At 40.1% G+C, this 22,983-nt stretch overlaps 1 long non-coding RNA gene across 1 annotated transcript; it reads right to left on the bottom strand.

The window, feature by feature from the left end:
- Positions 1-1,650: 1,650 nt before the first annotated feature.
- LOC145531302 (uncharacterized) lies at positions 1,651-16,487 on the bottom strand. The gene is made up of 3 exons (XR_014072345.1): positions 16,054-16,487; positions 4,103-4,269; positions 1,651-3,277 (listed from the first exon to the last, which is right to left on the bottom strand). It is a non-coding gene; the product is annotated as an uncharacterized LOC145531302 (long non-coding RNA).
- Positions 16,488-22,983: the final 6,496 nt, after the last annotated feature.

A 22,983-nucleotide genomic window follows, 5' to 3' on the forward strand; every position in this document is an offset into this window, starting at 1 on the left:
CCACTGGATCCACATTCCCACCAAGGGTGTTCTGGGTGTCACTGACAGGAGCCATCTTCGGGCTTGTACCCAGGACTGTTACAGAGGACAGCAGGTTGAGTTCATACCAGGAACAGACTTAGCATGAAACTTCTCTGTATGTTGTCTTTCTAAAAAGTGCTCAGATTTTTTTTAATGCTTCATCTTCCTTTCTTCTGATTTTGAATGCCTGAAACCATCTTAATGAAGGACCACGTTTAACCTTTTTTTTTTCCTATCCTGCTGGGTGAGGGTCTTAGAAAATAAGTCTTGTTAAAAAATTAAACCATATGTATTTATTCAATAAGCTCCCTGATAAGGTCAACAAGTGGCAGCCAGTTCTCGGCTGTCATTTTCTTTGTTAGCACCCCAGTCATTTGTTTTTTATCCTCTTTCCTGTCTTCTGGTCATTTTTCTGCTCATTAGCTACTTGAGCTTAGGGTGAACAAGAAATGAGGTGGAATTTTAAACCTGTCAAATTGAAGTCTGGTTAACAGCCTTGTGGAGGTACAATGGGCAGAGAGGAGGGAATAAATTCTATTATCTGTTAGCAATAGTAGCTACAGTAGAAAAATTAGTCCTAACTTACTTTTCTTTTCCTGATGTTGGTGACTGATTATGACACAGTCTTTAGTATCTCCCAGGAATGAGCTTGACTAAAAATACAGATTCAGAGAATTATAGGTACCAGAGTTCTAAGAGTGCATTCCTATCAACCATACCTCTCGATTTATAGGAGAGGAAACTATGACCTGAAAATATAAATGGGACTTACTTTTAGGATTGGGGCTTCACTGGTGGCTCAGTAGTAAAGAATCTGGCTGCCACTGCAGGAGATATGGTTTCAATCTTTGGGTCAGGAAGATCCCCTGGAGAAGAAAATGGCAACTTACTCCAGTATTCTTGCTTGAGAAATCCCATGGACAGAGGATCTTGGCAGGCTCCAGTCCACTAGATCTCAAAAGAGTCAGTCATGACTTAGCGACTGAACAACAACTTTTAGGACTAGAACCATCACCATTTATTGAAGACTAGTGAGGACTGAGGTCCACAGTCTAAAACCCCAATGTGACAGCCTTTCTAGCATGCTATCTTGATTTGCCAAGGGTCAAAGTTCTTGTGACAAACCAAGACCCAATTGGAGCACATTCATTAAAGACTATTGAAAGTAAATTTGTTGCTAAACATTTTGTAAGTTATGATTCCCCTCAGGCTACCAAGAATATCTTGAATCTCTGTATTTCCAAGGCCAACTGCATATTTCTGATATGGAGTAGGTTCTCATTAACTATTTGGTTAATGAAATGAGTATTCTATGCCATCTTCAGTTAAAGATTTTAAAACTGTGTATCAAGATTTCATAATTAATTACCCATAGAATTAGAAATATTCATATTTTTAGGAGCCAAAAGAGAGAAGTTGTTGATTTTATTGTCCTTTTCTGTGATGTGATTTTACTGTCATGCATGAGGCTGTGTCCTTGGTTCTTCCCAGTTATCATGGAAGCACCAAGGATGCTCGATACACAACAAACATCATTAATGCCATTTTAATTTCTTTCTTTTATTTTTATATCGAATAATAAAATGGTAATTAGTGAGCACATAACTGTCCATGACTTTTACAACTAGCTTTGTTTTTTTTTTTTTGGATTATGTCACCATCATGATTGTAGTATTTAACTGACATTACAACTCAGTAAAAAAGTAATATGGATTTTTCGACATCATTCTGTTTTGCCATAAGAGCATCTCAGTGAGCTAGAAATTACAGACTTTGAAATCAAAACATGCCTGGCTTCAGATGTTTGCTCTGTTACACACTGTGTGGCCTGAAAGAGCCTTAGTTTCCTCATCTAGAACAACCGGCGCCTAGAACCATCCTTGCCTAAGACTAGAACAGAGTGTACTTTGGGGATTAAATTTAAAAATCACACGAAGTCTTAGAAACACCCCCATGAGGCACACTGCCTGGCACATAGCAAATGCCTAATCAGCATCTGATGGAAAAATAACTGGTGCTCAATTAATGCTTTTTCTCTTCTCTTCCTCACTGACCCAGAGTTCTTCAAGTAGGGAGCCACTTGGCTGTAGCAGAACCTGCCAGATAAAGAACCATATTTTCCCTTTTTTCTCTCTGCCTTTGCCGAGGTGGAGGGATCTCTCCCCCTGTCAGAGAGGTTCGCGGAGAAGACAAATGGGAACTATATTCTCTATTTTACAGCCCTCAGCCTATTCGAGCTGGGCCGGGTTATTTTCACTCGCAGCGCAGTTTCTGGGGATTTGGCTCTTTTGTTGGAGCCTGGAGGGAAGAGGTAAGTTTTACATATGTTGCTGGCGGTGGAACCTTCAGCTGAGGCGTTGCCTCTCTGCTGGAAGTTGCTCGGAAGTCCTGGCTGTCGGTCACACAGCTCTTCCTCTGGAGGCGTGGTCTGCTCCGGAGGCTCCCAGTGGAGACAGTGGTTGTCGCAGTGGTGAGGGAGCAAGCAGCTGATAGAAGAGGCAAAATGCAGAAGCTGATGCCCTCACATCGCCAACGCACTCGAATGGCATGATAAAATCTGGAAGGCTGAGCTTGGTAGACGTAAGGTGTCATTCCTCGGGGCCTGGGAGGGGTCCCCTCACCAGCCGGGCAGCACTAGACCCAGAGCACAGCCACTGGTCCAGGCTTCAGGAAAGAAAAACAGACCACAATAGCAACCCTCTAGTAGCAGCTTCCAAAGCCGGTGAGGGTTTTTTAATGGGGATATCTTTGGATTTGAGTCTAATGTAATCAGAGTGGTTGACCGGCTAACCTGCCTTTCAGAAAGAGTACCCTTCACGCAGGGGTTCCCAGGTGGTGTTAATGGTAAAGAACCCGCCAGCCAATGTAGGAGAGGTAAGAGACACAGGTTCAGTCTCTCCGTGGGGAAGATCCCCTGGAGGAGGGCATGCAGGGGTGGGGGGTAACCCACCGCAGTATTTTTGCCTGGAGAATCCCCATGGACAGAGGAGCCTGGCAGGCTGCAGTCCATGGGATCCCAAAGGGTTGGACACGACCGAAGTGACTTAGCACAGCACAGCACCCTTCACGTAATGGAGGAAAGGGAAGCCATCTCAATCCAATCAAAGGGCTCACATAGCAGGGTTTGCAGTGGGTTCCCACATTTGAGGCATGAGGCTGCCGGAGGTGAGAGAGACGTGATTCCAAGAGGCAGGTTCGACTGCTGCTGACAGCGCCTCCTGTTGTATGAATTCCAGCCTCTGCAGAAGGGATCCTGCTGCATGGAGAAACAAGGATGAGAACTGTTCAGGAGGAGCCGGGGCAGTGCGCATCGGCCTTGGGTGGAACTGCTCGGCGGATGTTGACAGCTCCAGCGCTCCCAGTGTGCAGCAGTGGGATTAGAAATCCTCCTCCCAGCCAAGACTGCTTCCAACAGCTGGAGTCACGCCCCCTCCCCGCCTCCCACCTCTGCTCCATTTCTTGCTGGAGACCTTCTGAAAGGGGGGTTTAAAATGACTCAATGTCTTTGGGGTAAAGAGCTTTGGCTTTTCCAGACTGAACTGCCAGAGACCTTCAGGAAATTAAAGAAAGAAAGAAAAAGTGAGATGCTCTGTGTCTGGTGAATGGCATGTCTCGAATGTGGTGGCTGTAGGGTGATGAGGCTAGAGCCGTTGGGAATTCTGCAGTGTTATTTGCCTTGGCATGCTGAATTAGAATGCCGAGCAGTAGAGTGAAAACGGGGTGATGGGATAAGGGTAATGAGAAGAAGCAAATCCATTGTGAGATACTGGGTTCTGAAAGTCAGAGAGTTTGTTTCCCCAGAGGAGGGAGACAGGACTATGACCTCATTGCAAAAGAGTCATTAAAACATCATTGAGGGCTCCACGGATGGCAAAAGCTCACAGCTAGCAATGTCTAATTTCATTTTCAGTGGAAGTTAAAATCAAAATCAATACCCTGATGAAAAGCTGTAACACAAATTAGAGAACAATACAGAAATCTCTTCTGGGAGGCTTTAGTCTATGCTTTGGTTAAAATAAGAAATAATAGAAAGAAAGGAAGGAAAGAAGGGAGGAAGGGGGAAATGAAAGAAAATCCTTACCACTCTCTTCATATCCCATTCTGGAAAGATGCAGCTAGATGGGGACTCGTTAAACAGAGGGTCTCCTTGGAGACACATGAAGAAGAGGTGAGATGTTTGAGAGGTGGAAACTTCTGTCCTCCTTTCCTTCTTCCTGAAGATCCACGTGCGCTTTGATCCATATTAAACTAGAACAATGCGGAAGTAGCATTAGTCTAACTACATGCACACCAGCACTTCACACCTTCTCAAATGTATATCGAAGAAGAAAAGATTAAAGATGTTTATAAGTAAATATGTATTAAGCACATATGAAGTTCAGAGGTACTTTTCCTGGATATAGTTGTAGGACGTGAATGGATTGACAAAGTAGTGATTCTACAACCAGCCACAGAGGATCACCTAATTTGAGGCTCTTCTGTACATCACTTTCCACAATTCTGCTCTGTACTTTTTGACTCAGTAAATCATGCTCCTACTCAGTCATGTCTGACTTCTTGCGACCCCATGGACTGTAGCCCACCAGACACCCTCTGTCCTTGGGAGTTTGCAGGCAAGAATACTGGGCTGGGTTGCCATTTCCTCCTCCAGAGGATCTTCCCAATCCAGGGATCAAACCCACGTCTCCTGTGTCTCCTGCATTGCAGGAGGATTCTTTACCTGCTGATCCAATAGTGAAGCATTTGACTCAATGCATGCTAGGTCGCTTCAGTCGTATCTGACTGTTGTGACCCCATGGACTGTAGCCCACAAGACTCCTCTGTCCATGGGACTTTCAGGCAAGAATACTGGAGCGGGTTGCCATTTCCTTCTCCAAGGGATCTTCCCGACCCAGGGATCGAGCCTGCATTGGTTACTGCACTGGCAGGTAGGTTCTTTACCACTAGCATCACCTGGGAAGCCCATTTGACTGAACAGGTCATTACTTAACTTCACTAGATGATGCAATAACATTTTACTTATGGGTTTATCAAATCCTGCAATGTGGCCAGCTCAGTGCTGGAGGAAAGGCAGTCCCTGTCTTACAGGTGACTGGAGAGGGAGTTATTGTACTTGCAATATGTAATAAAAGTAGCTTGAGGGAGAAGCTACTAGGGCACCTGACTTGAAAGTGGGAAGGACAACCCAGAGCAAGCAGCCTTTGTGTGTACCTCAGAGGCTGAGGCAGAGGAAGAGTGGAAGGATACAGCTCCAGCAGAGGGGCAGACACATACAACCAAACATCACTGCAGGTGATGGGCAGACATTGCTGTGTTTCCTGGAGGAGAGCTGTGATCAGACTTAGCAATAGCAGACTTTGGCAATATGCTTTTTGAACTTTAAATTAGTTGAGGGGTCTTGTTAAAATGCAGATTCTGATTTGTCAGGTCTTGGGTGAGGCCTGAGATTCTGCATTTCTAAGACACACCTAAGAGATGTTACTCATCTGAGGAGGACACAGGGAGCATAGATAACCCAAGACAACTCCTGCTAGCACACTCAGAAAATCTGCATAAAATATTAAATTATATTTAAGAATTCTTTTAAATGAATGGCTGAGCTGCTAAGGAAACAAACAAGATTCTTATGGGGCATAAGACCGGGAGCCTGGAAAATATAGAACAGAGAATAAAACACCAAAGCAAAAGCAAGCACTCTGGCAGGATTTGCTGGTCATTGGGACTAGGAGACATTCAGGGCAAGAGACAGGGCTTGGATCCCAACCCCTGAGTTGGATTAATATCCTCACATAAAGCCAAGACCTCTGAAGGGTTAAACATCTGTCAAACTGTGCACTGGAAAAATTCCCCTGCCAACACAGGGTGAAAATGAAGAAAGGAGAAGCTCACCTTATTCTATGTAGTAAGTGGGTTTTCTTAAAAAAATAAAAAGTTTTTTTCTGAGAGTTTAGAGTTATTGCCTTTGCCTACTATGACTGCGGATTCTGATTTATATACCCCTCACTGTCTTGGATTCCAAAACGGAGAGATAACTGAACATGGTTCTACGATAGGGATAATCCCTGAAGCTAAAAGTTACTTCTTCAGGTTGAGTTGACTGGGAATTCAAAGGACAAAATGCCACTGAAGATGAACTTACGAGCGGAAAGTTATGAAGAATTTGCGTGGGTGATACACCCTGAACAAGAGCCAGAAAACACAGCAAACAGTAGCACTGTCTTTTAAGAACTTCAAATAAAGCTTTTTGAAGCTATAAAATAAACGTTTAAAATGGTTAAAGATATCAAAGAAAGAAGAGGAATATAAGACCAAGCATAAGGCTATCTGAAGAGCCTTTTAAAAAAATTATTCATTTGTTTATCTTTGGCTGCACTGGGGTCTTTGTTGCTGTGCTCAGTCTCTCTCTAGTTGAGGAGAACGGGGGCTACTCTATAGTTGCAGTGTATGGGCTTCTCTTGCTGCAGAGCACAGGCTAAAGGGCGCAGACTCAGTAGCTGGGGTGCACAGGCTTAGATGCCCCGCTGCATGTGGAATCTTCCCAGACCAGGGATTGAACCCATGTCCCCTGCATTGGCAGGTGGATTCTTAAGCACTGGACCACCAGGGAAGTCTCTGGAGAGTCTTACCTGCTCTTCCTGCAAAGGTCCAAGAAAGCAGGTAAGGAAAGTGACTACCACTGGGCAGCCCTGAACATCTCTTGGTACAGAGATGTGCTTTATCCCGACTTGTTTTGCCAGCACTTAAGATCTGAGTCTTGGTTTCAGAGTGAAAACAAACAGATATTTTTCTCCATCGAAGTGAGTTTCACTGAAGTTTCCCGAACAGTGTGTTAGATCAGCAATTATTTTGGATTTTTTAAAAGCTAAATATATTAGAAATGTTTTGCTTATTCTTGTTTCCCAGGGAATCAAAATAGTTCAGTAAGATTACAACTTCTGGTAAAAAGTTGTTTATCCTTTTCATTAAAAAAAAAAATAAGAAAGACAACAAATACACAAAGACAACCAAAGGAAGGACTGAAAAAATGTAGAAGATGGCATCGAGTGATTAAATATATATGTGCAAATCAGATGTGCTGAGTTTTATTTTGCATTGATTTGCCAAATAGTTTGCTTTTTTTACTATACACAAAGACTAGTATGCAGAATGTGGCATGCTGGCAACAGAAAGGGAAAAGGACAAGATAATAACGCTAGTTAATATTTAACATACTAAAGAGAGATGGTTTCCAAGCCTATGGGACCTTCATGTTATGCTGTTTTACAAAACAAATTTACCCATCTTCCTTAAAAAATAAAGAATTTGGTACTATTTCATTACCTGCTTTAAAATGTATCATGTAATTGAAAGAACTAATACTATATATTTTTAAAAATATTCTATGATTCCTATTTCCTATTCAAACTGCACATTCCTTCTAACAATGAGCATGAATTAATTATGCATTGCTATATTGGTTTTACATAGTTTTCTGCCTTCTTTTCTAAACATAGGCAAATCATTTTTATTCATTAGTGTTCTAAAGAAAGAAAAAAATAATTATGCCAAAAACTACTATGAGGTTATAATTTATATAATCCTTAATTAACTGGGTGTGGATTATTCACTATGTGCTGGAGGAAAAAACCACTGAGAAGACAGAAGACAGGGTTTCAGTCCTTGAGAATTAAAACCTTTGTTAAAAGAAGGAAAAATTACATTAAAGGCACAAAAGGTGAATCAAACTGTTAAACAAAACACACAGAAAGGATGTCAGTTGTCTGAGTTGACCTGGGCAGTAGAAAATCCCAAGTTTGTAGACTTTATTTCCTTGTTTATACCTTATGGTCACCATGGAAAATATTTTACAACTTACTGGACTTACATAAAAATTTAAATTAGTGTTGACATTAGAACTATTAATTAGATATCTCACAGAAATGTAATTCAGTTATGGTGGGGTTCCCAGCCAAACATTTGCTGTCAAAAGACATGACCTACTCACCCCACTTGTGTCTAGAGAACTGTTTCTGTGGATGAAGTTTCCATGTTTCAACACAGGTTTGGTGGAGTATCAACATTTTTGAGTAATTCTCAATTGAAAAGAAGTTTTCTAAATTCTCATACTTCTCAGGAAACTATTCAGCTATTAATAAACACTCCAAGGTTTTCATAAAGCAGAGAAAGAACCACACTTTTTTAGAAAATAAATATCTTTATCTAAGTATTAGAACAACACAATCTGTCTTCTAATATTTTTAAAGTTACTCATGCTTTCGGTTCATTTAAGCTAGAAAACCTAGAGGTATAAATCTTTTATCTCTAATCCCCCAAGATACCCAACCCCAATAAAATAATAACTTTGGACTTCTGTTTCCTGAGGCTTTTTACAGATTTGCACTGGCAGTTGCCTCTGTTGAGTTCATTCCTTGGGCACTATTTTATTTTAGGGAGCACAATCATAGCCCTGTTTGTTCTGCAGCAGAGATTTGACAGTCTGTGGACTACGTCTGCTATTTATTTGTAACACAGTAAGATATATTGTCAGCCTCTGGGTGCAAGTTATTAGGTTAGTGCCAGAGCTTATGTGCTTGCCTGTGCTGGGAATACGATGGGGAAAAAAATCAGAGTTTTGAATGCTTTTGCTTAGTATTTCTATTTTGTCCACGAATGAATCAGATTGTATTATCTAATGTTTTAAGAGGAAAGCTCCTGTTTTTCCACAGACTTTAGTGTTCATCATGCCACTCAATCGGTAGTAAATGTCCTTTTACTCTTGAGGAAGCAGTTACTGGATTGAGTCTACAAGTCAGGATGCACAGAAGATTCTATTGATTTTAAATGACCACCCAAGTAGAGTAATTTACATCTCTGGTTATTTGCTGTGTGGTGGAATGAGAAACCTCTTGACAAGACAGTAGCATAAATTCTGGTGAGGAATTAGCCATCTCCATGGAAGGTGCTTGTTCCATGTAACATAATCACGTAGTCTAGAAGGAGTTTTGTTTCAGTAAGACTTGTAAGGCTTCCCAGAATTCTTGTGTGAATTATCATGTCATACTCTTGATTTCTTTTTCTTTTTAAACTTATAAATTTCTATATTCATTTAACCTTTTTTATTTTCATCTTTCTTATCCCTTTTTTTCTATGTTTATTTTCTCCTTTTGGCTTTGTTTGGATTTATCCTTTTTCAATAAATTTATTTTCTTTTTCATTTTTGTCTGCACCACGTGACTTGAGGGAGCTTAGTTCCCAAACCAGGGATCAAACCTGCTTCCTCTGCAGTAAAACCTGAGTCCCAACAACTAGACTACCAGAGAGTTCCCTGTCATTTTTTTCTGATTCTATATTTTACTATTTACTAATATATCTTACTATAATTTGTAAGATATCATTTCTTTTAAATTCTTTTGATCACTGCCATTGAAACTGTGATATGAGTACTTTATAATGCATAAAATCAATCAGAATCTTTATTCCCTTTTGAACCTTAAGATATGTTCATTCCAGCCACCTTCTCCTTTCTACTCTAAATAACAATAATGTTATTCAGACTTAAATTTTATGGCAATCTTTTTAGGCCCAACCAACTAAATATTGTCAAAATTGATTTGTATAGTCAACATTTGTTTATTATTTATTTCAAATAATTTAATTTATTCACAATTCCTTCTATTAGCGAATCCAAGAGTTCCCTTTGAGGGTCATTTTGTGATTGTCCCTTTCAAATTCTCTTAGGGGATGTGGGAGATTTTCGAAGTTTTCAAAGTGCCTCCAGTAAGTTGCACACTTTTTCCCTGCTGTGTTCTGACAGTTGGGAAAGAAACATTGGATAAATATTTATAAAGGACACTATTTCCTTTACTACAAGAGAGGTTATATAACAGTGGCAAAGGTGATGTTCTTGGTGGAGTTGAACAGAAGACAGCTTTCTGTGGGAAATTTGCTCCCAAGAAGTAAGAGATATTAATATTAACTCTGTAAAGCTGTTTCCCTTGAATTTGCCTGAATTTTCTTGATTAAAGTGAAAGAAAGCAGTCTAGAGTTACACTAATTTAGATCTCTTTGAGGGATGCTAGAATGAATGAATGATACATCACAAGTGAGCAAATAGTGATTCCTATTGATAATAATAAACTCTTTCAGTTTCTTTTTGCTTTAATTTATTTTTAGTTTTGAATGATTGTGTTTTGAGACTGAAGCTCTATATTGATAGTTATTTTTATCTTAGAATGTGAAAGAAGCTCTATCACCATCTTTTGTCTTTTATTACTGCTGTTGAGAAGTAGGTTATTAATTTTTTTAGTTCACTGTAAATAAATTGTATTTTTCCTCTGGATACTTCTAAAATTTTCCTTTTGTCTTTCATGGTTTGTGCTTAGATTTAAAATATTCTGAATGTGTACTTTCTTCTATTTATCCTGCTTTTAGTATTTTGGACATTTTAATGGAGAATACATGTCTTAAATTCTGGATAGGTTTCAGCCATTATCCATTCAGATATCACTTATTCCTCATTCATCACCACAAAGCTCTATTTTCCTTTAGTGTTCCTTTATGTTTTCTAACTCCTTTTCAATTTTATGTTACATTTGATGCCATTTTTTCTATTTTTTAACTTCTTGTTTATTAAGCCTCTCTTCAACTGTATCTAATTAGCTAATTAATGAATTGGTGGTGGTTTTTCACTAAGTTGTGTCCGACTCTTGCGACCCCATGGACTGTAGCCCACCAAGCTCCTCTGTCCATGGGATTTTCCGTGCAAGAATACTAGAGTGGGTTGCCATTTCCTTCTCCGGGGGATTTTCCCAACCCAGGAATGGAACCTGGTTCTCCTGCATTGCAGACAGATTCTTTACCAACTGAGCTAGAGGGAAGTCCTTAATTAATGAATTATTGGGTTTTAAATTTCACTGTGTGTATATATATATGTATATACATATACACATTATATAATGTGCATTATATATTGCACATATATATGTTGGATGTGTGTATACATATATAATTTCTAGGCATTCTATTTGTTTTGCTATTTCTAGTAATTTTTATACTTTGATAACCTTTTTTCATGACCCTTCAGTTTAGCAGGGCCTAGTAGATATATCACATCTCCATTCCACCTGATATTGGCTAGATGAATTAAACTAAGGCAGTAAGTAGTATGTACTTTTTTCTGACTGGAGATTTTTCTTCATATAGAGGTCTCCATAGGACCATTTGACTTCCTCAGAGCATTATGTCTGAGTTCCAAGAAAGGGTATGACAAAAAAAAGAAACTGGAAATTCCCAGTTGCCTCAAGCCTGGCCCAGAAACTGGCACACCATCACCTCCGCTAGTATTGTATTGGTCAAGCCAACAGAGCCCAAATTTTAGGAGTGGATGTTGACACCACCTCTCAAGGAGACAAAAGTAAAGAACTTTAGGACATGAGTCATACTTCTATGGGTGTGCTGACATCACATGACATATATTAGTATCACATGACATGATACTTTTCATTCAAGACTTTGAAAATCAGAGAAATAAAGTAGTATCTTTTAGATGTTTAAAATGGGCAATTAAAATTGCTAAAAACAGCACTGTTTGTTTGACATAATGGCCCTAGAGGGTCACTCTGGGCTAGGTATATAAAGATTGATGAGCTTAATTTTATGTAGCTTCATCTTTGCCAGAGCGCCCCTCCCTCCTTTTGTCTTTATGTGATACAGTCTACTGTTCTTAAATGGAACAGGTGTTTATATGCTTGTCATAAAAATACACTACCTTCATTTTATCAAGAAAATTACAGCATCCCTAGGAACTCAGTGAATGTTTCTGATTCATTGGAGAAACAGCACAGGCGGTACAATGTGACCTTTCAAGAAGGAGATCCAATGTTGAGTGAAAGGAAAAATACCAGTAAAGGCAATCTGACAGTAAAGTTCACTTTGTTTGTCATGAAGTACTTAAATTTTCTGTAGACTTGCCACTAAAACTGTTTAATATTCAAGAGTGCCATTAAAATTTTTAGAGCTATAATTTCTCCCAGGCAGCCATTTTGAGGGCTTAAGAATGAACGGTTTTAGTCCAGAAAATGTTTGCTAATTCAATTCTACTCTATCTTCTCTTACAATAGGATCTCCTGAGTTGGGAGTTCAAGTGCTAAATTTCATCTCAGGCTTCATGTTTCTACTGGATTTAAAGACGGCTTTGCAATCTTCCTGCTGACACGGATTGGGAGACAAAATTATAAAAAGGCAGTCACTTGGTTGGTTACATGATCAGGGAAAGCAAAACAGGGTTTTGGTGCAATTTAAAGCTGAGTATCCTGCAAAGAACTCTCTAGAAATGATCCATAAATAGTCTCCAGTCCAATGATAACAAAAATCTTTTAAGTCTGCAATGTGTGCAAGTGGATCCTAATCTGGCTTTGAATTAGGCTTTCCCTTTCATTTGATTCATCTTGAAAGTCCGCATAGTGTCATCATTGTTTCTTTCAGAAGTAGCAAATATATCTAAACTTGGACATATGGAATTATAGTGCTTCTGGTGGATGAATTAATCCCCCCAAAAGCTTGAAAACTTGAAAGCCAAACTTTTGGCGTATTTTCAGCTAGACTCTGAGGCATCAGACTAAGTGGATCTGAATTCAAATGCAAAGATATAAATCTAATAGAGAAGGCTATTTATGCATATTATAAATTATTGGTGAACAGTGCATGACATGCAGTCTGAATCGTCCATTGAAAAATCCACATTCAGGTATTCAGGATGAAGTACTGTGACTAGTTATGTATTCACCGCCTAAGCCTTGTGGGAAAAGAAACACGTATTTTCCATATGCAGATCTAACCACGCAGAAACTTATTTTACAGATACCCTGAGAGATGAGGATAGTTCCCACAAGCACAATGATGCCCCTGTTCAAGCATTGTTTGTGAGCTGTATTTAGCCTCTTCCACTCCAGTCCTCTTCCCCAATTCTTTGCTAATTGAATATCTCAAACTGATCATATTCAAGATAAGGCTATTCTCCTCCATTTCTCAATCTCTCACTCAGGTTAGAACACTTAGAGATGGGCTCTGAGTCCTCTTCCTTCCTCTCCTCTCACCTGTGCAACCCCAATCCTCTTGACTTTGCCTCCTAAGTGTTTTAAAGTCAATCACTCAGTCTTGATTTCTTCTGCAACTGAACATGTGCAGCCTGTTCTCGTCTTGTGCTGGGACCAATGCAATAGGCTTCTCGCATGCCTCCTGGCATTCAGATTCTCCATCGTTTTTTAATATACCCTTGCCACTGGGGTCAGACTGTTAGTTTTTAAAAATACAAATCTAGCACTTCCCCAGTGGTCAAGTGGTTAAGGATCTGCCTGCCAATGCAGGGGACTCAGGTTCAATCCCTGGTCCAGGAGGATCTCACATGCCATGGGGTAACCAAGACCATGCACCATAATTACTGAAATCCACATGCTTTGTAGAGCCTGAGAGCCACAACTCCTGAGCCCACATGCTGCAACTACTGAAGCCTGTACCCTAGAACCTGTGCTCTGCAACAAGACAAGTCACAGCAATGAGAAGCTGGGGAACTGTAACTAAAGAGTAACCCCCACTTGCTGCAATTAGTGAAACCCCATACACAACAATGAAGACCCAGCACAGCCAAAATAAGTAAATAAATAAGTAAATATTTTAAATAAATAAATAAAAATAAAAATCTAATTGTGTCACACATTCATTTATAAAGGCTTTGGAATTTCCTATTGCATACTACAGATTAAAATCCAATGTGTGGGCTAACTCCACACATTTCTGTTGCACTTCTTACCACCTTCATCCACACACATCCCAGGCAGATTCTCTGCAGTGTGGTTTGGCTCAGGTTTCCCCTCTGCTTGCATTCTATCTCAGTTCTTCCCTGACACTGTCATATTCATCTTTCAAACTCAAACTTCAGTATCACCTCTTTTCAAAATCTGTGAAGGCAAAGCCTTTCCATTTTTATCTTTTTTTCTTTTAATACCCTCAATATTATATTTTCATATAGATGAGTATTACCTAGTACTACTGAGCATGTCCTACTTAATGACCACAGTGTCTTAGTCTGTTTGGGCTGCTGTAACAAAATATCATTGACTTGGTGGCTTAAACAACAGACATTTATTTCTCACAGTTCTGGAGACTGAGAAGTCTAGGATGAAGGGAGGTTTATTCTGAGATGTCTTCTCTTGGCTTGTAAGTGATCACCATTGCATCGTGTGCTCACATGACCTCCCTTTTGTGTTCTTGGAAAGAGAGCAAACTTTCTCCTGTCTTTTCTTATAAGGGCACTATTTCCACCAGGAAGGCTCCACCGTCATGAGCTAATTATCCCAGTGATCTCCCAAATGCTCCATCAGTACATACTATCACGTGCAGGATTAGGGTATCAACACACAGACATTGTGGGGACATAAATATTCAATCCCTAGCACATAGCAATCTTATTCTACAGCTGAAGGAACTGAGGCCCAAGGAGGCCCATATGTGTCACACAGGCAGAAAGTGGCAATTCTGAATCCAGAACCTGCAGTCTATTATGATAAATTAGCTCTGCAACTCCTTTGGTACACCTTATTTTCTGCTTATCTTTGTATTCTGTTTCCCTGGTGGCTCAGATAGTAAGGAATCTGCCTTCAATGTGGGAGACCTGGGTTCGATTCCTGGGTTGAGAAAATCCCCTGGAGGAGGGCATGGCAACCCACTCCAGTATTCTTGCCAGGAGAATCCCCGCGGACAGAGGAGCCTGGCGGGTCCATGGGGTCACAAAGAATTGGACACGACTGAACAACTAAGCACAGCCTACCACATATGCGCTAACTACTTCAGGCCAGGTTCCTGGATAAAAGGAATCTTAGAGATAAATGCACAGAAGTTTACTGGGTGGAGGAGAGGGGGAAAGGAGGAAAGGGGCTTCTCTGATCAATACATGCAAGGGAAAGAAGGAAGGGGGAGCTGAACAAAGAGGGGAATTGAACTGTGATGCATGTGCAGCAGAAGCCTCAGCTCATACCCCATGGAGCTCTGGAGCTAAGATGGCTCTTAAAATTCATCTTGAGATAAATGAGCTGGACATTTATATCTCTGCTTTGACCAGTTATTGGGGTGGACTGTCAACAGAGAGAGAGTGTAAACTTGTGAAAATTTATTTCTCTTCAAGAGTGGGCCATCAGGATTTCTCTGGTTATCCAGTGGTTCAGAATCCGCTGGCCAATGCAGGGGGCATGGGTTCGATCCCTAGTCCGAGACGATCCCACACATGCCTTGGAAAAACTAAGCCTGTGTGCCACAACTTCTGAGTCCACGCACTGCAACTACTGAAGCCCTTGAACCCTAGAACCTGTGCTCTACAAGAGAAGCCACTGTGACGAGTGCACTGCAGCTAGAGAGTAGCCCCTTCTTGCCACAACTAGGGAGAAAAGCCTGCATGCAGCAACAAAAACCCATTGCAGCCAAAAATAAATAAATAAATATTGTTTTAAAGTTCTTTTAAAAAAGAGTGGGCTATCCACAGCCAACACTTTCAACACATGAAGAAGAGAATTCCTCAGTCTTGCAAGGCCCTGGGGCTCCAACAGCACCCACAGAGTTTAGTTTTGCTATGTGTCTCCTTTTATGCTATCTGATGGATTCATCAAGTCCTCTTTCCTACTTTATTTCCTCCTACTATCTGGAAAATTTTTCATTCAATATTTGTAGTATCCACTCTTCCATCTTTAATATGCATACTTGACTTATTTGCCTTTGAAGTTAATCACTATCTTTCTCCAACTCCCAACTGACACCGGGACCTCAGAACACTTGAGTCTAATTACCTCCCATTGCCTTATGTGATACTGTCCAGCACTTTCCTTGCACTGTATTTCTTTACACTCACTACATGGCCATTGTACTGCTGTTGTGTTGGGCAGATTCTCTAACATGGTTACCACCATTCATCAGTTCTTGTATCTCACTCCCTGTTTTGAGTTCAATTTTCATTTTCTTGCTGTATCCCCTTTAGCTATTCTTTCAGCGAGGATCCATTAAATGTACCTTGTCTCAGTCTTCACTTGTCCGAACTTCTGTGGTTTGCCCCATTTCTGTTGAGTCATCATTTGGCAGACTGCAGAATTCTAGGGTGATATTTATTTACTTTCAGTCCTGGAACATATCATTCCAACTCTCCTGGATGCCACTGTTGCCTTTGATGTCTTCAGCTGAGATTAATTCCTCAAGAGGGATTTGGTGAGAGCCACAGGCACATAAGTCCCAATGGGCTTTCCAGATATCAGTCAGTTCAGTTCAGTTCAGTTGCTCAGTTGTGTCCGACTCTTTGCGACCTCACGGACTGCAGCATGCCAGGCCTCCCTGTCCATCACTAGCTCCCAGAACTTGCCCGAACTCATGTCCATCAAGTCGATGGTGTCATCCAACTGTCTCATTCTCTGCCTTCTCATCCTGCCTTCATTCTTTCACAGCATCAGGGTCTTTTCCAATGAGTCAGCTCTCCGCATCAGGTGGCCAAAGTATTAGAGCTTCAGCTCCAGCATCAGTCCTTCCAATGAATATTCAGGACAATTTCCTTTATGATGGACTGGTTTGATCTCCTTGCAGTCTAAGGGACTCTCAAGAGTCTTCTCTAACACCACAGTTCAAAAGCATCAATTCTTGGGTGCTCAGCTTGCTTTATGTTCCAACTCTCGCATCCATACATGACTACTGGCAGAACCATAGCTTTTACTATAAGGATGTTTGTCATCAAAGTAATGTCTCTGCTTTTTAATATGTTGTCTAGGTTGGTCATAGCTTTTCTTCCAAGGAGCAAGCATCTTTTAATTTCATGGCTGCAGTCACCATCTGGAGTGATTTTGGAGCCCAAGAAAATAAAGTCTGTCACTGTTTTCATTGTTTCCCCATCTATTTGCCATGAAGTGATGGGACCGGATGCCATGATATTCGTTTTTTGAATGTTGAGTTTTAAGCCAACTTTTTCACTCTCCTCTTTCACTTTCATCAAGAGGATCTTTAGTTCTTCTTTGCTTTCTGCCATAAGGGTGGTGTCATCTGCATATCTGAGGTTATTGACATTTTTCCTGACAATCTTTATTTCAGCTTGTGCCTCATCCAGCCCAGCATTTCGCATGATGTACTCTGCATATAAGTTAAATAAGCAGGGTGACAATATACAGGCTTGACATACTCCTTTCCCAATTTGAAACCAGTCTGTTGTTCCATGTCTGGTTCTAACATTGCTTCTTGACCTGCGTACAGATTTCTCAGGAGGCAGGTAATGTGGTCTGGTATTCCCGTCTGCCTTTCCAGATGGCTCAGTGGTAATGAATCCGCCTGCCAATGCAGGAGATGCAAGAGACTTGGGTTCAATCCCTGGGTTGGGAAGATCCCCTGGTGTAGAAAAGGCACCCCAGACCAGTATTCTTGCCTGGAAAGTTTCATGGGCAGAGAAGCCTGGCGGGGCTGTAATCCATGGGGCCACAAAGAGTCAGGCACGAATGAGTGACTGAATGCACAAGGAGTTCCAATATCCCTAGTAGCCTGGAGAATGATGCCTCAGTCCTGGGAGGGATGGTTCCTGGTGACACACCGTACCATACACTAGAGTAAGTCATCGATCGTAAGGGAAAAGGTAGAAAAGATAGAAGAAATGGAGATCACTCCGAGCTCATATTAAAATTAGAGATTTGGTGATTCTGCAAAGGAATTTTAAGGTCAGTGGCTTATAGTTACTTTTAATATTCTTTAATTTTCTGGGAAGTGTAATAGCATCTTTTCTCTCATTTTGGATGCCTCAACCAGTGGCGCAGGAACTAGTTATCTTTCTTCTGATTTAGCAGAGGGTATATTTTATTTTCATATGAACTCAAAAGGGAAGACTTGTGATAACACTTGTAATCCCATTCAGCTGAAACAGGCTTAGACTTTAAGGAGAAAAACAGACAAATTGCTCATTAGTAAAGCCCGGGTAACCTCAGCAAACTAAGCATATTTAATTATTCCATTTAGTCCAGGAAATTTCCTTGGAAGAAACTCTAAGACTGGTATCTCATTATTTCAGTGAAGCAGAATGGGAGGAAACACTTCCTTGAATAGACAAGTGCAGTGATGGCCACAAGGAAGGAATATGACCAACATTTGTCCTACTCTCTCTTATTTGGGTTTGATGCTGTACACATATTCTATGATGACTAACCATTAATATTTATTGAATGTTACAGTATGCAGAGTCTGTTTCATCATTTAGACCCCACTGCTCCCATAAAGGCTTTGACACAATTTATACAAACTCAAGAAGATTTTTAAAAATTTGAATGAGGGACTTCCCTGGTGGTCCAGTGGCTAAGACTTCACCTTTCAATGCAGAGGGTTGCAGGTTCGATCCTTGGTTAGGGAACTAATATCCCACATGCCTTTCGAAAAAAAAACACAAAAATAAAACAAAAGCAATATTGTAACAAATTCAATAGACTAAAAATTGTTCACATCAAAAAAAAAAACTTAAAAGAAATTTTTGAATGAACTTGAGTGAAAAAAAGACTCAATTAGTGTTAAAGTGAATATATACAAATACCCATCCCACCACTTGATACAGTTAAGAAAGGTGGATGCAATTACTGCTCTAGACTTCCTGATAACTTATAAGAGGAGAAAGCCAAACAGGTACCATATCACTTTTATGCTTTAAAGAATGACATGAAGCTATTTTTCTAGTAGAGAGGTTTGGATGAAAATCTTCTGCAGATGTCCATTTCCCAAATAGCCCCTAAAAATTTAAAAGAAAGAGTTTAATGATATACATTACCTAAGGTGCCATGCTAGAAATAGAAATTTATACAATATTTTTGCCTACAAAATAGAAACTTAACATTTGGTTTGGCAAGGAGGTAACAAATATAGGGAAAGGATAGACAGGAACTTTCACAAATGGCAAATGGACAGCAACAAATAATTTCCTTTCTCATGACTTTCTTTTAAAAACCTCCTGAAGATGTTAAAATGCAAAATTATAAAAGCACTGCAAACTTTGAGTAAATACATGACTGCACTGACAACTCTTCTGGTTCTGTAACCCAGGTTAGAGCAGGAGGTGGAAATGGAAAGGCTTTTAAATCCATTGTCACTATATTCCACTTCATAAATGCATTGCCCACATGATGGATTTGATTGCTACTCATGTTTTTCCTTTGACTTATCTCAAAACTATCATTTCCTTCTAACCACACTCACTTGTCCTTAGGTTTTGTATTGATCTCACTTCACTTTGGTGAATTTTAGAAAGATGCCTTGTTAATTGTTCTACCAAATCTTTCAGACAGCAGCAGAATGACCATTTCAAAAGTCTCAGGAAGCCTTCCCTGCTGGTCCAGCGATTAAGACTTCTGCTCCCAATGCAGAAGGCTTTGGTTCAATATCTGGTCAAGGAATTAGATCCTGCACACCACAACGAAGAGTTTGCATGCTGCAGCTAAGACCAAGAGCAGCCAAATAAATTAAAACACACACATACATGCACACATAAACATCTCAGGGCAACTTTCAGATCAAGCTGAAATTGAACATGGCAACCAAAACTTTGTATATTCTGTCCTGCTTCTCTAATCTCATCACCTAGGATTATTCTTTTGTAACTTATGCTATCATATAATTTTTCATGAAAATGTGCATGTCTCTGGGTCATTGCACATGCTGTTGTCTCTACTTGGATGTCCTTCTCTCTTGTCTACATGACTATCTTCTGCTTACTCTACAAAGTGCATTGAAATGTCCCTCCCAGGAAGCCTTTGTGACACCCCCTTCCCCAGCTAAATCAGTGCTCTCTGCACCGTATGGTCATAGTCCTCCACACAGACCTCTAACAGCTACCATACCCATCTTTCACAAGTATGCTCATTAGACCATGACCTCCTTCCTAGTGTTTTGAATCATGATAGTTTCGAATCATGAAGAAAAGAAGAAGAGTAAATTCAGGTTGGGGCTTCCCTCTAGGCTCAGTGGTAAAGAATCCGCCTGCCAATGCAGGAGACGCAGGAAATGCTGGTTTGATCCCTGGGTTGGAAAAATCCCCTGAAGAAGGAAATGGCAACCCACTCCAGTATTATTGCCTGGGAAATCCCATGGACAGAGGAGCCTGGTGGGCTACAGTCTATGGAGTTGCAAAAGAGTCAGACACAACTTTGTGACTAAACAGCAACAATAAATCCATATTGGTACTGTGGCTGTAATAAATGGGTGATGAGAGAAGCAGTCAAATTGGCCCAAACAAGATTTAGGATTGGTTCTAGATTTGATTACTCCAAGTATTCCATAATGACCTTTATTAGAGTAGTTGCAAATAAATTTATTCTCTAATGGATAACCTTTCCATCATTTCATGGAACTCTTAAGTTCTCTTCTTAGATACATTAACTTGTACCAACCTTGTCAAACCAGTAAAATTTCCTCCTTGTTAGTCATGAAATGAAAGGGCTGTGTGAGAGATTTCTTCTGTAGGTCTTTTTTCCCTCCAGCTCTAACAGTGGGCAAGTCAGTTTCTGTAACATGACCATATCAGGTTGTGCCCTTTTATAAAAGGATTTCGACAGACTGCTTTTTCAATTTCCCCCTTCACCCTGAGCATGCCTTAGCAGAGGTTTAGTTTGATGAAACCTCGTATATCTATGAGGATTTGTCCACCTACATTCCAGGAAAGCATTATGCAGGCTCCGGAGGAATCCAGGCTGCTTTTACAATGCCTTCCTTGTTGCCAAGAGGTGCGACTGGCAGCAGACACACGGCAGTGTGGTTCGTATCTACAGCGTCTAAGTCTATTCTTAGTGCCTTGGAATAACTTAAGGCTAAATAATTGGTTTTCAATGGTTGCCATAGAAATACACTGAGATTAGGTGATTTACATCATTATTTCTGACAGCTGACCCAAAGCAGACTAAATAATTAAAAATCCATATTTTTATCAGCAAAAATATCTTCAAGTAGAAAGGTAATAATTCAAGTATAGCAAGAGTTAATGCAGATGGAATGGATCATACTTTCCTTAACACATCTGACTTCTGTTCTGGCCTTCATCATGCTGGCCTCCCAAGATGAGAGGATTTTTCTTTCTTTCCTTCTGCCCACCTCCCCCAACTCCCTTTTTATTTACTTCTGTTCTCTTTCATGTGGACTTGGTGAGGACATTTTTTATTTTGAATTAACCAGGCTCTTAGGATGTGAGATGAAATATTATTTTCTCATCAGGCTGCCGGCATCATATAACTTTGTGTTTTTACCTAAAGAAATAATATCAGTAAGACTATTTTTAAAAAGTTCCTGTGTCTAAAAATATTATTGTTGTTGTTTAGTTGCTAAGCCATGTCTGACTCTTTTGCAATCCCATGGATGGTAGCCCGCCAGGCTTTGCTGTGGGATTTCCCAGGCAAGAATACTGGAGTGGGTTGCTGTTTCCTTCTTCAGGGAATCTTCCCCACCCCCACCCTGCATCACCTCCATTGGTAAGCAGGTTTTTTACCACTGAGCCACTAGGGAAGCCTGTCTAAAGATATACTGTAGTTAATCTAGAAGATTCTTTAAAAGAAAAAAGCTTTCCAACGAAGATTTATTTTGTTTTGTCATTTCAAAGAAAGCTAGAAAATAGAGAAAAATGTTGCGCATATGGCTAGTGAAAAATCTAGGTTTGCAAATTAAATACACAGAATAGCATTACAGATTGGATGTTGAGTTATCACACAGCTCATGGCTTTTCTACTTTGGAATAAATGTTTTTTGAAAAATAGAGTAGTGACTAGACATGTGGGTTAGGAAAAAGAAATAGGCATTTGTTACACATCTCTTATTTGCCACATGCTGCTATAAGTTCAAATTTAATGTTCATGATAGGTATATAGTAGGTGGTTTTTAAACACATAATATAACAAAGGCTCTGAATAAAAAGTGAAAGTCTACTTCTCTGACTTTCTAATATTTTTCATCAAATATTACCATAGTTAATTTTGTCTGTATCATTAGGGAAAATAATATGTTTTGTATAAACTTGTGTACCTAGTGTACTTTTTTTAACCCGTTATGCCAAAGGACCTAGAAATTACAAGAAATTAGAGGAGGGTTGTGATTCTCCAGGAGTTTACAATTAAACATTCAAGAGTCAAAGAACAGTTTAAGAAAACACTGGAAGAGACTCTACTAATCAATGTGGCTGTCATATAAATAGTACCATGAATATATGGTCAGGAGTTCAGATATAAGATATGCCTTAGAAAGGGAAAGCTTCACAGAGAAGATAAGATTGAATGGGACTTGAAGAGGCTCTGGGAGAAATATCAATAACTCAGATATGCAGATGACACCACCTTTACGGCAGAAAGCAAAGAGGAGCTAAAAAAGCCTCTTGATGAAATTGAAAGAGGAGAGTGAAAAAGCTGGCTTAAAGCTCAACATTCAAAACACAAAGATCATGGCATCCAGACCCATCACTTCATGGCAAATAGATGGAGAAACAATAAAAACTGTGACAGACTCTATTTTCTTGGGCTCCAAAATCACTCCAGATGGTGACTTCAGCCATGAAATTAAAAGACGCTTGCTCCTTGGAAGAAAAGCTATGACCAACCTAGACAACATATTAAAAAGCAGAGATATTACTTTGCTGACAAACATCCCTATAGTCAAAGCTATGGTTTTTCCAGTAGTCATGTAGCTCAGACTGTAAAACATCTGCCTACAATGCCAGAGACCCGGGTTCAATTGCTGGGTCAGGCAGATCTCTTGGAGAAGAAAATGGCAACCCAATCAAAATACTGATTCTTGCCTGGAAAATCCCATGGAGGGAGGAGCCTGGTAGGCTACAGTCCATGGGGTCGCAAAGAGTCGGACATGACTGAGCAACTTCACTTTCACTTTCATGTATGGATGTGAGAGTTGGAACATAAAGCAAGTCGAGCACCCAAGAATTGATGCTTTTGAACTGTGGTGTTG

Source organism: Giraffa tippelskirchi, chromosome 13 (genome assembly GCF_054371585.1).
Source record: "Giraffa tippelskirchi isolate mGirTip1 chromosome 13, T2T-mGirTip1v1.2.pri, whole genome shotgun sequence".
NCBI lineage: Eukaryota > Metazoa > Chordata > Mammalia > Artiodactyla > Giraffidae > Giraffa > Giraffa tippelskirchi.